Source organism: Pongo pygmaeus, chromosome 17, assembly GCF_028885625.2.
Source record: "Pongo pygmaeus isolate AG05252 chromosome 17, NHGRI_mPonPyg2-v2.0_pri, whole genome shotgun sequence".
In the NCBI taxonomy this organism is placed as follows: domain Eukaryota; kingdom Metazoa; phylum Chordata; class Mammalia; order Primates; family Hominidae; genus Pongo; species Pongo pygmaeus.
Window position 1 is genome coordinate 84,584,934 of NC_072390.2, and position 17,913 is coordinate 84,602,846.

Below are 17,913 nucleotides of genomic sequence, written 5' to 3' on the forward strand. Positions count from 1 at the left end.
TGGAAGCTATTCACTAACCACTGATTAAATGAAATCTTAGCTATTGGCCTTCTTGCATAGGCTATTAAGTGTAGTATATTTCTGTGTGTATGTGTGTGTCCTCAAGCTATTCCTTGTGCTATGAAGGTTAAGAATATTTACAAAAGTATCCTCAGACATCAGCTTTTCATGAATATTTTGATTACATTATTGCTTCTTTCAATTTTGGTATTAAAAATTCTAAATGTCATGGGTATTTAAAGGCATATTTATTCAGCACATTGTTGTAAATGATAGAAAGCCCCTTTCCTGTTTGTGCCAGATTTTGGTCTTTATTTTTATTAAAAGCTTCAGTGAATTGCTTTGGCTTTAAAAAATGTTTTTATATAGCATTCATGAATGGTATTAACTGATTAATCCTTCTGCTAGAAGATTATGAAACTCTCAAATCTGAACAGAATTCAACAAATCCAGATTAATAGCATTTAAGCATTGGAAAGGTGGTTTCTCTTGGGAGCTTGGGCAATTATTTTAAACTCTGTACCAAAGTAACTCAAGCCATTAAGAAATGTCCTGCCTTTTAAATTCTTTGAGCCCAAAGAGATGACTGACAACTTTGCCTGCTTTTCATTACCCTTCATCAGATCAGCCTGTATTAACAGACTAAAAGGAAATTGGAATTTAGTCTATGGCTAAGCATTTTGAAATATATTTAGTGACTGTCTTAGTCCATTTGGATGGCTGTAACAAAATAACATCAATTGGGTTGCTTATGTACAACAGAAATGTGTTTCTCATGGTGCTGGAGGCTGAGATGTCCAAGACTGGTGTCTAGTGAGGGCCTGCTTCCCGGTTCATAGACCTTAACTGTGTCCTCACCATGGTGGAAAGGATGAGGGGTCTCTCTCAGGCCTCTCCTATAAGGGCACCAAGCCTAATCATGAAGGTTCTGCCCTCTGTATTTAATAACCTCCCCAGGGCCTCTCCTCTCCCCAGCATCACCGTGGCGATTAGGATTTCCACACATCAATCTTGGGAGAACACCAAAATTCTACCATAGCAGTTTCTCCCTCTCCCTTCAGAGGGAGCCCTTGGGAGTGCTCTTCAGCAGCCCTTGGCATTTGGAGATGAACAGCAACATCTGTTACATTGCTGTTTACTGCTGGCTTCTCGTGCTCCCTCTTCCATATCATCTCCCCTTAGGAATGTTTTCTTTTATGTAAAACACTAGTTTTGTCATTAAACTAACTGAAACATTAAGCTAACTCATTTCTGAGGAAGACACTCGAGAGAGAACTCCACAGAGCACTTCCAGTTCTGTTGGCTACAAGACTGTTTCATTGACTTTTGTTGTGTGTGTGTGTGTATGTGTATCTGCGTGTAAATATGTGTGCATGTGTGGGTGTCTGTGTGTGTGTCTATGTGTGTGTATGTATATGCATATGTATGTAAATGCATGTTTGCATGTGTGTGTCTCTGTGCATGTGTGTGTGTGTCTGTGCAAATGTGTGTGTGCATGTGTGTCCGTGTGTGTGTGTTAATCTCAATTGCATCCTCTTATTTAGATTTTATGGCACTATGTCTGTTTGTCAGGCTAATGCTTAGCATTGACACCAGATAAACTGTAATCACTGTAATTACTGCTACTTTTATTTGAAAATGATATTTACTATTGACTTTTGTCAATATTTTGTTACTTAAATTGCTCCCTCCTGTGTTTCCAGCATTCTGAACTCTGGACCTGACAGCATAAAGAACTGGACCGCCTAAATATTTGGCAATTTTTAAAGTGCACAGTTTATCCTGGGCTTTAAATATAATTGTAGCAGACTTAATGAGTATAATAACCTAACAGCATGAGTGTTGTTTTCATAAACATGTCTGCATAATGATAGACTCACTTCTAAGAAGAAATAATCTAATCAGTGTGAATTCCAGTTATTTGTCACATATCCTGATGTGGGATTGACATCCTGATGTGAGATTTTCTAAAAACCTTTCTTGGCAAAAGCTTGTCTCGGGAGATTGTAAACAATGGAGTGGGTATGTTTGTTTTTCTGTTTAAATTTCAGTTATTAGGGTCCACTTTGCTCTTCTCTAGGCAGTGGCCTATTCCCAATGTTCTTTGTATCTTCAGCTTCAGATATACTGAAAATTTGGTGACAGCAGTTTGATATTTATTTAATTGGACTTTATATTAGATTATGAGAAGAGGAAGCTAATACACAATGGTATTTTTATTTCACCATCTTCAGTCTAGGACAGAGATGTTCAGTGAAGATTTTTGCCCTGCAAAATTAATGAGGGAAAATAATCTATAAAATATTGTGTTGACATCATCTATAAAGTTCTGTAGCTAAAACTGTGGATATTTTGTATTTTTCAATAAAATGTTTGCAATTTGCGCTAATTGTGAAGAAAGTCAGTCTTAACTATGAACAATGTAAACTACAGAATGTATTTAAAGATCTAGGATATTATTACATAAAATTAAGCAGGGCACTTCAAATTAGTCTAGGAAAGTATTGGCAGTTGAAATGCTTGGAGGATCTGTTTCCAAGAACAACAATAAAGACAAAACCTCTATTTTAAAATTTCAGATCACACTTTTCAAAGTAAATGCTCTTTAAATGTAATCCAGATTAACTTCTATTTAAAATTATTTATCTCTCCTTGTAGCATCTTTACATATTGTAATTGGTTATTTAATACTAATAAACGAAAGAAAGACCTTTGTTCATTCGGTTTAGTTCCATGTTCTTCACAGCTAAAGTTTGTTTAACCCAATAATGGGGGGAAAGATTGTACATACATACACAACTGGAAGTCAGTTCGCTAATTTTCTTGTATGGCATGTTTGATTTCTATCCATAATTGAAGGAGCTTTAGTTTTCTTAGAATATAAAATAATGGAAATCAGATATGGATAAATTTGTATTTTCGTTTACATAAGAAGATATTGAATTCTTTTTGTATTTATGTGATAGAACTATATAAAATAAAATTTCTAGTATTCTATTGTCTTAAATTTTTAAAGGTATAGTTGATACCTTAAACATTTTAGTTTATAAATATAGTTGATAAATAAAAATTATATATGGTGTATGACATGATGCTTTATACATTGTGAAATAGTTTAATTAAGCTTACTAAACTTTCACCTGACATATTTTTTGTTGTGAGAACATCTAAGATCCACACTCTTAGAATTTGGTAAGTATACATTATTATCAACTATAGTTACCATGCTGTACAGTAGATTTTGTGAACTTATTCATCCTGTCTAGCTGAAATTTTGAACCCTTTGACAAACATTATTCTATTCCTCCAGCCCCTGGCAACCACCATCCTATGCTGAGCATTTATGAGTTTGCTTTTTGTAGATTCCACATATGAGTGAGATCATGCAGCATTTGTCCTTCCATGCCTGCCTTATTTCACTTAGCATGTTTTCCAGATTCATTCATGATGTCACAAATGTCAGGATTTCCTTCCTTTTTTAAGGCTCAATAATATTCCACTGTACATCTATACTGCATTTTCATTATCCGTTCTTTCATCGATGCACACAAACATTGATTTTATATTTTTATATCTTGGCTGTTGTCAATAATGCTGCAGTGCACATGAGAATGCAGAGTTATCCCTGAGATAGTGTTTTTATTTCTTCTGAACATATATCGAGACTTGGGATTGCTGAATCTTACGGTAGTTCTAGTCTTAATTTTTTGAGGAACATTCAAACTGTTAAATTTAAACTTACTATAAAATTTTACATACTTTTGTGTTTGAAAAATTTTTCAAAAACAAACAAAAAAGAAAGCTGTATGAGATCATAAGGGAGAATCTCTGACTTATTCATTGATCAGCTAATGATGTGTGTGATATAATCTGAAAAATCCCAAAGACTCAAGGGAAAAAAAAGAAGAAAAAGTAAGAGGGAGGGAAAGAGGGAGGGAGGAAAGAAGGAAAGAAGGAAGGAAAAAAGAAAGGAAAGAAGGAGAGAAGGACCCCTCTTCTGTGTCCGTAATGAAATATTCTTTTCTGGTGAATAATCCAAGTTACTTTTATATTGATACTGGGAGAAATAGTAACTTTCTTTCATTTTTTGTTTTCACTTTTCTTGTTTTCTTAAATAGGAAGGAGGAAAGACCGTGAAGGCATTCAGCGCTTAGGAAGTAATAAATAAGTAGCAACATCAAAGAGATCAGAATGACGCATTTTAACCTTAGTAAAATTTTTGGTAAGGATCAATTCTGTCTGCATAATATGATGCAGACTATTAGCCACTGCCTTATTTAATAATGTCATAAAGAGGAGGATAAGATTAAGAAATGACTGAATAAGTTATGAAAACACACCATATTCTATTATAGCTGCCTAAATAGAAGAGGTCATATGGTAAACACAGTAATTCCTGGAGCTATTGACAGTTCATATATAAGATCATAGACCATTTTTAAATGATAAAGATGAATGAAGTAAAAAACAAGTGCTTCCTGTAACACAAATAAAAAATTCGACAGTGAACTAAATAAGAATTTATTTTGAATCAGGAATATGAGGTGATTCATTTTGCATTTTGAGTCAGGAATATAGTCTTATATTATAGGAAGTATAATATATGAAAATATGAGTGGCTTTAGGTTTATGTGAAACATAGTTTATGTGGTTCATTTCATAGTTATCCAAGGAAATACAACTTGCTTTCCTCATCTATATTTGACTAATTTATATTTGGCTCATAATGTTGCAAAAAATGATAATTTAGCACGTTTTCTATAAAATCATCTAGATATTATCCAATCACAATTTCTTATCTCTCGTGTAATAAAAAAATCTGTGTTTTTTAGGAAACCTATCCTTTTGTGTGCCACCAGATAGTTACTTACTGTTAACATAATTACCTGAGGAGTTTGTGTAAATATGCAATTTCCTGTATCATTTGTTAATATGAAGTATGCATTAGCTGTGAGTCTTGCTATTTATAATTATTATTATTGTTGTGATATCTGTATTAGAAGTGACAGACAACACAGTTTCCAAAGGGACTTGAAGGGGTTCTGATAGCCCCTGAATTGTATTGTAAATAATAGCATGGAGAGACAGCTTGCAGTTTTGAAAAGCACTATGCCATGCAATAGGCAATGATTTAATTTTGAAGTTATTATATTTTCAAATGAAATGCGAATTCCCTCGTTTCTTACTGTGTTTCTCATTATTAATTCATCATTTATCCTCCTTAGGTGATTATCATGGTTCATGTATCATTCTTTGGCTTATATAATATACATAGCTGACATTATATATGGTGACAATTTGATATTTCTCATTATAATGGAATTATTTTCTTTGTATACTGTAAAGGAGGTTCCTGTATTTCAGGAAACAAATAATGAATACTTATTTAACAAATAGAAACATGTCACTGAGCAGATTTTGCCATTAAATTCCGCCACACTTAGAATTTGAAACACTTGGAAGTAGCCCAGTTACCTTAATGTGATCATTACATGTTATATGCTTGTATCAAAATGTCATATGTGCCCCATAAATATGTGTAACTATTATGTACCCCTATAAATTAAAAATAAAATTCAGTTAAGCTCAATGCAATAACACACACTATAAATTCAACTGCCTACTATACACCAGGTCCTCTGTGAGGTAATTGGCAGCGTCTATACTCTTGAGGAGTGTATGGCTTGGTATATAGATTTCCCACATAGTCTGTCAGTTTATCTGTGCTCTGTTTTCTGAGATCTGAGAAGCAGGGATGTGGCTTCATAGAGAAATAGAGGTTGAAAGATCTTAAAAATATTTCATATCTCATATGATACACAATGTCATATGATATACAATCTCATAAGAGATATACAATGTAGGGCAATTTTAGATTTCAAACTTAGATTAGGTGTGGTAATAGTCATAGATTTGAAAAATTTATTGCGGCTGCATGCAAGATGGACTAGAGCAGAAAGAATTTAGAATATAAAGACACAAACTTGAATACTACTAGAGAGATATAGCTCTAGATAAAAATGGAGATTTTTAAAAATAAAAGCAAAGGAGGAAACTGTGACACACTTCAGAGTAAGCTGCACCTGGATTTTCTGACTACTTGGATATTTGGGACAAAGGAGGTGTGCGAGGAATTACTTTTGAAAATGATACCCTCTCTATCTGATAGGTCAGGGGAGAGGATGAAGATGATGCTACTGAAGGAACTGCGGGTTTGCTTAGGAAGTGAATGACTTTGATATTGCTGATAGTGACTTCAAAGCAACATAAAGAGGAAGAGTGACACGGAATGGCAACCAGCAATTGTGGGGCAAGGGCCCAAGGAGTCAGAACTAGAAATACAGATTTTTAAATATTTAGTGTGTGCTGAGTACTGATAATTTCATAAAATAAGGAGATTTTACCTTATTTTATTTATTACTAGTAATTATTAGATTTATACAAGTTTAAATAAGACTGCTTTTTATTCTCACCCTTCACTTAAATAATAAACTATATCAAATGCAAGTCATTTTAACTTTGTGTGTTTGCTTTGCAGGATAGGGAAAGGTAATTTAAAAATTCATAGAGATGATAATTACGGTTTTTTTTTTTTTGATGGTTTTTATTTGAAAACTCGTATGATCTATAACCTTCGCCTGGGGTGATCTGCCGCCACTAGGGTGGCGCAGCAGATAGCCCAGGGGAGACTGACGTCATCTACTTGCTCATCATCCGCCGGAAATCACAAACATCATGGTTGCCTGCGTGCTCATCTCGGGCTTGGTGCTGCTAGCCTACTTCCTGCCGGCTGCCTCGCCAGAGCCTGGGCACTGCCGCCCCGGAGATCGCTGCTGTGGGGATGCCGTGAACTTCGTGGCACGAGAGGGCAGGACGCCATCGGCGAGGTTGGACAGGAGCCACAGGCGGGTGGAGCGCGGCAGAGGCACCCCCACTGTCTCCCGTGCCACTGGCTCCTGCAGCTGCCCCTTTAAGGACTGTTTGTGCCGACCCTTCCCCAGGAAGTGACGGCATCTGCTTCTGGGTCGCTCGGGTGCTCTTCAGCCTGGGCTCCAACCTTATCTCATCGTGGCCTACTTGAACCGAGTGCCCGATCTCCCCTACCCGCTGGGTATCCAGCCTTAGCGCGCACCGACTACAACTTCAACTTTCTTCCCCATCTGAAGGGGAAATTGATTTTGAAAAAACAGGCTGCTGCCACCACAGCATTATGATCCTTTCCCACTGCTGACCAGTCTGTATTTTGTGAACTTCACAAGAGGAATGGTGTGTGCCCATTCCTTGGCGTGTGTAGGTCTGGCCCCAAGTCCAGGGGTCAGCAGGAGGGAAAACGGTTCAAGCAGGCTCTGAGGTGCTAGTCTTCCAGAAAGCGAGGACTGCCCTTCATTCACCCTTGCTTTTCTCAGGCCCAGCCCCACGTGACTCTGGAAGCTGGGAGCTTCTGAGCTATCTTTGTTCATCGCATAGCCAAACAGGAGACCCCTTTGCAGGACTTGCACATAGGGAGGCTGGAGCCAGGAAACTCTCCTTCTCTGGCCTGGCCTTGCTGGAATGGATGGGAACGAAACACCTTCAGTGCCGGTGGCCCCCAGGCGCACCTGTTTAGAGCTGAGGATGCCCTGGCCCTCCTTCAGTCATTTATTCTAGGTCTTGTTGGTCCAGCACTGTCCATCCCACCCCATGAGACTCACTCATTGCGGATCCCACCCTACCCTGCCCCTTTCTTCCCCGCCCCGGAGACTCTCTGCTTAGTATCCGGGACTGTGAGAGAAAGCAATAACATGGGGCCTGAATGGTGGGGCGGGAGGGAATACATATATATGTACATACATGGCCTTCTCCAGAAAGTTGTGTGGAAAAGATGCTGGTAAACGAGCGGAGAACAAAGCGTAAGAAATTTTCATTCGCTTAACATGTGGTTGTTGACTCTGACTTAGGTGCTGGGGATAAAGCAGTCAGGTCCTATTAAAGTTTTCATTTTAGAGGAGGGGGCTCAGAGTGAATACTTAACAGTAAACAAAAAATAGATGAAGATAAATGCTGTAGAAGGATTTTTTAAAGTGTGATGCAGCCGGGCGCGGTGGCTTGTACCTGTAATCCCAGCACTTTGGGAGGCCGAGGCAGGCGGATCACCTGAGGTCGGGAGTTCGAGACCAGCCTGACCAACACAGAGAAACCCTGACTCTACTAAAAATACAAAATTATCCAGGCGTGGTGGCATGTGCCTGTAATCCCAGCTACTCGGGAAGCTAGAGGCAGGAGAATCGCTTGAACCTGGGAGGCAGAGGTTGTGGTGAGCTGTGATCGCGCTATTACACTCCAGCCTGGGCAACAAAAGCAAAACTCCATCTCGAAAAAAAAAGGGTGATTTCAGAGATGAAGGGCAGCGAGGAGGCCGCCTGCTGGCTCCAGGCCAGAAGCCACCGGTGGATCAGGGAAGTGCTTTTGGAGGTTAGGGAAACACTTGGTGCACTTGAGGAACAAAAATGAGGTGAATATGGTGGGTAGAATTGAATAACATGTTTGGAAAGGTCAGTGGGAGATTTAACTGAGTAGGGCTTTGTAAGCTGTGGCACGCTGCTTGGATTTTATCTGCAGTTCTCTGAGAAGACACTGGACAGTTTTAAGCAGGAATTCGTCCTTCTCTGATTTATGAGTTTTGTTTTGTTTTGTTTTGTTTTGTTTTTAGAGAACACTGGCTGCTGTGTTACAAGTGGGTGGGGGGTTGCAGGGAGAAGAGAGAAAAGGATCAGGGAGACCATTTAAGATGCTCTGGTGATATTACAGCTGAAAGAGACGTCTAATCAATAAATATCGAATGAGCAAGTGAGTGAATTGCCATTTGCTTCAGGAAAACTGTCACTTGCTCTATTCAAACAGATAATTGTTCTTGGTTGAGCCTGAAATATAGAGAAACTTTCAAATCACCTGATACAATTTGCCTCTACTCTCAATGATGAATTCTATTTTGCCCTATTTTTTATTTCAAGTTTCAAGCAATCTGGTTTCTTATCCCCTAGCACAGTTACTTACTTTACAGTGTTGGTTATGGAATAAGTAGTAGCATTACTGTTCTAGTTTACATTTATTTCCTCAGCAGGGACTGTGGTCAGGGCTTTACATGCATTGTCTCATATGATTTTCCCAAACAACTCTTTAGTTAGGTAACATAAATATTCCCATTTCACTTATGAGAAAACTGAGACATAACCTCACCTAGGAAATAGTTCCTCCGATTCTTATTTACGAAAAGCCAGAAAACTGCTTAAAATACCTGTTTCACTTGAGGTTAAAGAGATATAATAAAAACAGGTGGGCCTACTAACGTATTCAGGCCAGATTCTGAGTGTGAGCGCCCAGGCAAGGTAAGGTTACTGCGCACACAATGAGGTTCCCTTCTTCCTTGCACTGTACCACTCTCCCGAGTGTCTTTATAATGAGAATACCCTCAGGGACCTGCAGACCTTAGAAGAAAAGGTGGCACATCATATTCTTGCCTTAGGGTCTCAGATTTCTGTTCTAAGTCCACTACCTGGGCTCTCCTAGATTGCATGTGCCTTGGAATTGTTATCTGTTCATTGTGGCAATAAACAAAAGGTGGCTTCCTCCTCCTGCCAGGTCTCTGGGCCCCGCACATCCCTAGTGCTCACTGATGCCCACAGGAAAGGAAGTTCTCCAACTATTTCTAGAATCTTTTTCTTTGCCTTTCTTCCCAATCCCTCATCAGAAGAATTGAAAACACACACACATACACACACGCACACACATGCATACACACATATACACATAAACATACACACATACACGTACAGACACACACACACACACAAGGGATCTCATTATTTCTTTAAAGAAACATTTATTTTTTCTTTTCATTTGACCTCAGTCACAGACTCTGGTCTAGAGGCAGACGAGTTATTCAATTCAAAAACTTCTTTATAAGAATCAAAGAATTTCAAACATAGATCATTCATATCATGTTGTTGTGTTTTTCGTTCTTATCCATGTTGAAAAAGCTCATACTATTTGAAACCTCTTCAAAGACAGTTGCTGGCATTTGCTTCCCTTGTTTCATAGCAGTGCTAAGTATCAACTTGGTTGGGAAAAAATTATTTTTTTTATTTTTATGTAAATTTTATAAAAATTTTATTTTTATGTAAATTTTTTAATTTTATGTAACTGATATAACCCTGCTTTCCAAAGATGAGAGAGAAGTTCATACTTGCTGTTTCATTATAAATAGGCTTGCCAAGTAAAATATAGGAATACTGTTAAATTTGAATGTCAGGTAAACAATGAGTAATTTTTGAAAATATGTCCAAAGAATAATTTTTGAAAATATTGAAAAATACAAATAAAAGTTATTTGTATTTTTATTTGTTAAATATGGCAACCCTAATTTTTAAACAATTTTAAGTGAAAACTTAAATATCAAAAAGATGTTAAAAGGCCCCATCAGTTTATATGATCACAATGGTGACATCTTGTTCCCTCATATTACCACAGGAGCTAGAGTGGTTCCTGTCGTGGTTGAGGCTTAGTGGTCCCTGTTAACTCAGACTCATCTGATTTCTTTCAGCCATTGAAGATCGCTACATATCAGCTGTATTTTCTATCTGGAGTCTGTCTTGCACCCAGCACTGTCAGTCTATGCTCTGGGGACAACTAGACCCTCAGCATAGTGGCTCGCTGGCAGACCAATCCCATGTCCTTGCTAGCTCATATGCAGGGATTTTTGAATCCCTTCCACGTTACAATGTTGCTGAGGGAAAGAGACTCTAAACCACTATTTCATGTTCTTTCTCAACCGAATAATCTATGTAATGATTTTAAATGGCTTTGACCACATGTCTTGCTATGGAATCCACTGGAGGGAAACTGTCTCCTACGATTACAAATAGAAACAGGATACGTTCCTTCTGTGCTGTCCCTCTTGCTTTTAGCTTACTATCCACCCTATCTGGGTTTTTCTATCACAGCCCTACTGGAAGTGCACACCTTTCCCCCATGCACCCAAGATTTTAGGACTCAGTGAAAATTCAAGAAGTTCAGCTTTCAGACTCAATCACACATTTATTTCCTTCTGTTGAAGCCAAAAATCATGGAAAGAAGCTTCATTAAAATAGAATTTTTAGGAAATGAAAATACATTGCAAAATATTTTTAAATCCCTCATATGTTAATATAGATTTTATTATATGTGTCCTTGGTGGGGGGGGGGGGCTTCTTTCCTTCTTTCCTCCCTCTCCCGTTTCTCTCACACACTCTCTCTCTGGTTTTTGCTCTGTCTTCTTTCCTCTTCTTTCTTCTCCCTTCTTCTCCATCCCCCTTCTGTTCTTCCTTTCTCTCTTTCATTTTCCTTTTTTACTTTCTTTCTTGAAATCATGTGTGAACAATTATAAAAGCAACATGGCCCCCTAAGTATTGGAGAAGGAGAAAAGCTTTGAAAGATTGAATGACTCTGATGCTGAATTTTTCAGTTGTAAGGCAAACTCTCACCTGATTTATTCTAATATCAATAAGTATTGTTCATTTTAGACTCATCAGAAAATATGTGCTTAGATCTTTAAAATAAAAATTTTACCTATAAGCAATTTGCATTTGACTTTTGATATGGTTTGTACATGGTTTAATGTATTCCAAAGGCCCATTCATTGGAAAATGTGTTGAAACTTCTTATAATGCCATTTTTCGATTTTGAACCAACTTATATAGCACTCCTTGGGGAACTGCCAGTGCCTTCTTTGGCAAGAAAATCTTTGGCCATAGGATAACTAAAATAGTTCAAAAGGTTTCCCAGTGCAAAATTTAACAATCAGTGTATTCAGAGCTAGAATAATTCTTGTCAAAACAAAAATGAATTCAGTTTTGTAATTCTTGTTAACAAATGGATATAACCCCTTTAGAAATCCTACAGCCTGTGATTTTAATTATCTATAGCAAAAACTTGCACTAAATTTAACAATGTAACAGAATGTAATGTTTTAACAACAATGTATCTTCATATTTAAAATTTATGTTCTTATATCACAAAAATATAAAACTTGAACCAAATAATTATTTCACTTCCAAGTTCCAGAAGGGTACATTTTGCATTGACTTTAACATATCAAGAAAAAAACTCACTAAGTCACTCCTGAAGGGATGAGGTAGCTAATAAAAACCAGTTATATATTTTAGGAATTTAATCAACTTTAGCACAACAGAATAAGCATTTGTATAACATATTCCACCATATTGGAAAAAAGAAAATGTGGTTAGGTAGAGGAGAGTATTGGAATCTTACTTTCACAGAGTGAAGTTGGAAAAACAAAAGTATTGATCTTATCAGGAATAAGTAGTTTCCAAGGGCATGCAGTAACACTGAGCATTAGGATTGGACCCAGTGGAAATGCACTAATATTAATTATAAATTCCCACTTAGTATTTAGAAATGTTCCCCTAATGAGACTGCAAAAATCAAGAAATTTGACATTAGAAGTATGAAACAAAGAAAAAATAGGAAAACGTTATCACAGAATTGGCAAATAGTTTAACTTTTGCAGAGAGAAATTCGGCATTTTCTCTGCTGCCAAACATTGCTGAACATACTTTCCTATGTGAATCCTCATTTAGATGGCCCCGCCTTTACCTCAAATTTGTTCCTGGAAACAAGAAAGCTCTATTTTTACTGCCATCATCCCAAGCTATGTATCTTGAAAATTCATTGTTCACTTTATATGTTGTTCATATATATCTTGAAAAGTCATTGTTCACTTTAGATATTATCAGCTCTTGTAGTAAATATGCAACAACTATTCCTACTTGCTTTCACTAGAAAAAAAAATTTCATTCTATTAGACACAAGTTAACTTTCCAGTTTTACTAAACACACATTAAACAATATGAGCCACTTATCATAGCTATCTAATGTTTATTTTTTATTATTTCATTGTTTTAACTTTTATTTTAGATTTAAGGGGTACCTGTGTAAGTTTGTTACCTGGGTATACTGTGTGATGCTGAAGTTTGGAGTATGATTGTTCCCGTCACCCAGGCAGTAAGCATAGTACCCAATCATTTTTCAGCCCTTGCCGCTCTCCTTCCCACCCCTCTCACCTCCAGTAGTCCCCAGTGTCTGTTGTTGCCATCTTTATATCCATGAGGCCTGGGGTTGGTGGAGGTTCCACTTCCTTACAAGTGAGAATATGGGGTGTTTGGTTTCCTGTTTCTGCGTTAATTCACTTGCTGCCCAACATTTTAAATGCAAGTCTTCACAGGCCGTTTTTTTGTGAGTTTATCATGTATTATTTTTCCCTAGGATATAAGAATGGGTTTTGTTTTCTGGATATATGGATATATGTGAATTTTTTCTACATGAAGGGTATACATAAGAGTAAAACATTTTCTAGGTATTCCTAAACTCTTTGTCTAATATTGAATGTAAGTACCTGAGAACTCAGGAATTTTGTTTTTGTTTTCTCAAGAGCAGAAGAGAAATCAGAGGGATTATTGGAAGGCAGGTGTAATAGTCACTTCATCAGTCAGAGTTCCCGGAGGAAATCAATGGCATTCTCAGAAGGAGGGATTAGAGAAGCCTTACTCTGGACATGGCAGTTAATAGACAGGTTAGGGAAACCAAAAAGAAGAGAAAGCAGGAGGTGACCTCTGCCACCCCCAGGTCCACAGGAGGAGAGAAGGGATTGGTGACCCTCATTGGAGTTGACTTTGAGAAAGGGGCCACCCATCAGGAATTGGGCTTGAGAAGAGGTAGCAGGAAGCAGGTATCAGGGCCGATTGCGGCCTGCAGAGAGGGAGTGAGAGAACAATCAGTGCTCCTCCTTGCTTCCTGCCATCTCTTGCTGGAACTTTCCTTTGTCAGAACCCAATTGGAAGCATGGAACATACTCATGCAATCCATGAAGACCAGCCTCCAGGACAGCAGGACAGAGAACAATGAGACTGAAGGAATCTAAAGGGGCCAGTGGAACTTATAGTTCCCGCGGTTATATACACAGTGAAAGGTTACTTGGATTAGTCAGGTGATATATGCTTTACCTGAAGTCTTAATTCTGTGAGTGCTCTGCACAACCCCATCACTGAATTTATGTATAAAATAGGCTACTTGTAGCATAAAAATAGTATTATTTTTAAAGATAGATTTGGTATATGGATGACTACATATTGTTGTGTGCTTTATATGACAATCCCATGGTGACAATGCTGTTTGAAATATGTATTTGAAGTTTGAAATAAACTTTAGAACAACATTTATCTTTTGGGGGATCCTATCAGCCCACAAGTGTGGAAGCAGGTTTCGAGATCCATTCTAAGCCCAAAGCATCAGTTTCACAGATTGCTGAGACAAGTTTGTCCCCTTGGAGGCTACAGTGGTAGTAGGGTGTACCTGGGAGCAAGTGATCCTTAACTTTCATCAAGATCAAAAAGTATACGTTTTATGTTTTTGATCAAATAAAGCTATGTCTCTAATTGTATTTCTTTGTTTGCCGTAGCAATGGAAACCTTAAAGCAGGAGGGAGTCTAACTGTACCATTCATTTTTTTCGACAGCTATGACTTGAGCTTCTATATCCCCCAAAAATATGAAGTCCTGAAGATGCAAATAAACAGTATTTATTCCTCCATTCCTCTAAAACATTATTCATTTTATATTTGAATAGAAGCTAATGTGTATTTAGTACAGGCTACTCTATGCATGTTTTAAAATTCAAAGATGACCCAATTCCTGTTTTTGGTTAGGTATACTGTGACTGTATAGAAATGTCAAAGAAAAATTTTTGAACATTGATAACTTTTAAAGTGATTTCCTGCATGATCAATATTCATTTATCAGTTCAACAGCCAAGAAGATAACCTTACATATTCGCATGAATTTGACCTTAAAATCAGGTTTTCATATCCATTACCTTCCTTCTACATTTGGTTTATTAAAACCTAACTGTGAAAAGAACACTACTGTAGTATTTGAGCCTTTAGCTTTGATCTCATTTAGGCCGAATCTGTCACAAAATTTTTCAGTGGTGAATGCAATTTAAAAAAGTATTATCATTAACAAATGGTAAGGAAAACTTACCTTTCTTTTAAGCTTATCTTTCTTTTAAGCTACAGAAAATTACACTAATATTACCTTAAACTGAGTGTTCAAGTATTAATGTTCATCGCATTGATAAATTAATCTATACTTCACAAAATACTTGAATATGTGTGTGTTTATTCTATACTCCCATTAGCTCAGTGTGCTGGAAGAGAGAAGAGGCTTTCCGAAACATGCTATTTTGGGCACTAGACTTAATATTTCATGCATAGTTTAAAAATCAGATTAGCAGTCTTATTTTAGCATAGGGCATTTGCTTGTTAAATTATATCAGCCATCATTTATTCTAAGGAATTTTCTTGCGCGTTGAACATAAATCCACGTTTTAGGGCTTGAATTTCTAATCTGACACCTATCTAATTTGGTTCTTCCTCCCCTCCCATTCCTTCTCCTCCCTCTTCTCCTTTGTTTTATTTAAATCATTATTAGAAAGTAGTCACTTTAAACTTACTGTTTTATTTCCTAATCTAAAAAAAAGGGGAAAAATAATTAATGTTCTAGTTTCCTAACTACAACCTCCTCAGTCAATTTGATCATTTTCTTTGAGAAACAAATTCAATATATGCCATTGTAAGATTAGTGTTGTTTTCTGATTCTGATAATACACATTTATTTCATTATTTTTTTATTGGAATAAGTATTAATTTACAGAAAATTCACCAAGATTGTATAGGAAGTTTACTATTTATCCAGTATCCTCTAAAGTTAACATCTTCCATTACCATGATACATTTATTAAAACTAAGAAACCAGTATTGGTACATTACTGTTAACTAAACCCTACACTTTATTTGGATATCATGGGCTTTGCCACTGATGTTTTTTTCTCTGTACCAGGATCCAATTTATGATACAAAATTGCACTTAATAGTTCTTAAATTTACTACAGGTTTTCAGTTACAGAAAAAGACCACCAGATTATAGTATAGATTTCAATTAAGATAAATTTAGACATAAATTAAGACATTTTTGGTATACAGCCAATTTAGATATTTTGTCAGTTTCATTTTTGCCAGACTGTTTCTTGAGTGCTCAGCACACTGAAGGATGCTTGCATTGGGAGGTAAGGAAGCATGTAACTAAGAGATAAATGCAAGTTGCCTGTTCTCGGGAACTAGTGGTTATTATAAACTAAAATAGAATAAACCAGGAAATAGGCTATTTGCCAGAGGGAGGAGGGGAATGGAGATATTAAGTTCATGGTAAACAAGTTTAGCCCTGAAGGATTCCAGTGAAAAGTTAAAAATATGAGAATAAAAATCAAGGAAGAGTTCTTAGGTGACTCAGAGAGGATACAGTAACATGAGTTGGTATACAAGCTAGCAACATGTGACACTGACACATTTCACAGTATGGGCTAGAGTAAGGGAAGAATGTGATTCCCATACCTAGCCCTCAATATAAAAGGGATGTTGAGCCAGTTAATATATGAGATGAAATGTAGAAGCATGTTTTGCAGGGTTCTGGGATTACAGGAATACAACCTTTTTCTCAGCTTTTACTTTGCTGCGGATATGTTTTTTGTAATATGGTCATCATAATACACTTTTATAGGATTAATTCTGAGCTCTTTGGAAGGAACCAATTCATTAATAGAAGTTAATATTATGTAGCTTAAAATATTCTTATCCAAGTAACCATTAACTTTGGCAAATTTTCACACACAAAAAAGAAATACTCTTTATCACCTGTGGTATCTGTTGGAATGGAATTATAATTTCTTACCATGAGCAGAAAAAAGGTATTTAATACTCTTAAGTTGAGATATAAAAATAATTGAGCAAATTGCTTAGAATTTCATAAAGGGCTTTGAATGAACGATGCCACTAATATGATTAAACATTTCTTTTGCATCTGTTTAGTCTCTTGTGAGTGTGTGGTAGGGACCTGATTTTAATTTAATTATCAGAAACATTAATACATTTAGACACAAATCAAGAGGGAACAAGTCAATTTCAAAACTTATTAGTAAATTGGCACACTCAAAACTCATTTATTTCTCCAGCATCTAAACTATAGGTGTTACAGTCTATTTGTTGACATATTAATAAAACTGAATGCCTTTTTATTAATCAAATATGCATTACTTGAAATGGTAAAATAAATACAAGTTAGTAGTAGTGATAACTCAAAATAAGTTTAAGATGAATGATAAATTTTAGTTTTTAAAAAATATCTTATGGACTCTATCATTTTAAATATCCTTACTGGTATATAATTTAAAAGATTCAAGCTAATAAATGATACATGTGGAAAACTTTCCTTTTATTTCCCAAATGTCATCTAACTTTTGAGATGAAAAGTTTACCACTCATTTTGATATGATAAAATGAGTGTCAAAGATATGAATCTTGACTGTAATATTGACAAGAACCAAACAGATTTTTTATTTGCTAGTTACATATCTGTGACTAAATTAATCTATAGAAATGAGGTGTCTAATGTGTCTAAAATATTTCTAAAATATACCTAAAATATTTTAAGATCTTCTAAAATATTTCTGTAGTCTCTTCTGTAATTAATATTCTCTGAATTTACATAAACTACCTACCCCTAGTGACACATCTAATCTCTTTGAATTAAGATCTATTTGTCAGTTGAACAAAAGGATATTGCGTAATCCCTCTGCGTTCTGCTTTTTGAAGGCATCTTGGTGTGGTGAGAAATGTCTTACATGTGTGGGGAAGGAGACATGGAGATATGACTTTGATATGACTGAGGTCACAATACAGTGTGATGATTTTAAAATAGGCACAGAATTATAGGCTGAGGGACAATAATCCATGTATGTGATATTGGTTAGGGCAGGTTTTACTTTTTA

General features: G+C 36.4%; 1 protein-coding gene and 1 long non-coding RNA gene across 3 annotated transcripts in view; both read left to right on the top strand.

Annotated features, from left to right (window-relative positions):
• DOK6 (docking protein 6) overlaps positions 1–17,913 on the top strand; it is a 447,352-nt gene that overhangs the window by 56,173 nt on the left and 373,266 nt on the right. The window lies entirely within an intron of this gene.
• On the top strand, positions 7,016–8,823 carry LOC134738414 (uncharacterized). The gene is made up of 2 exons (XR_010124125.1): positions 7,016–7,266; positions 8,690–8,823. It is a non-coding gene; the product is annotated as an uncharacterized LOC134738414 (long non-coding RNA).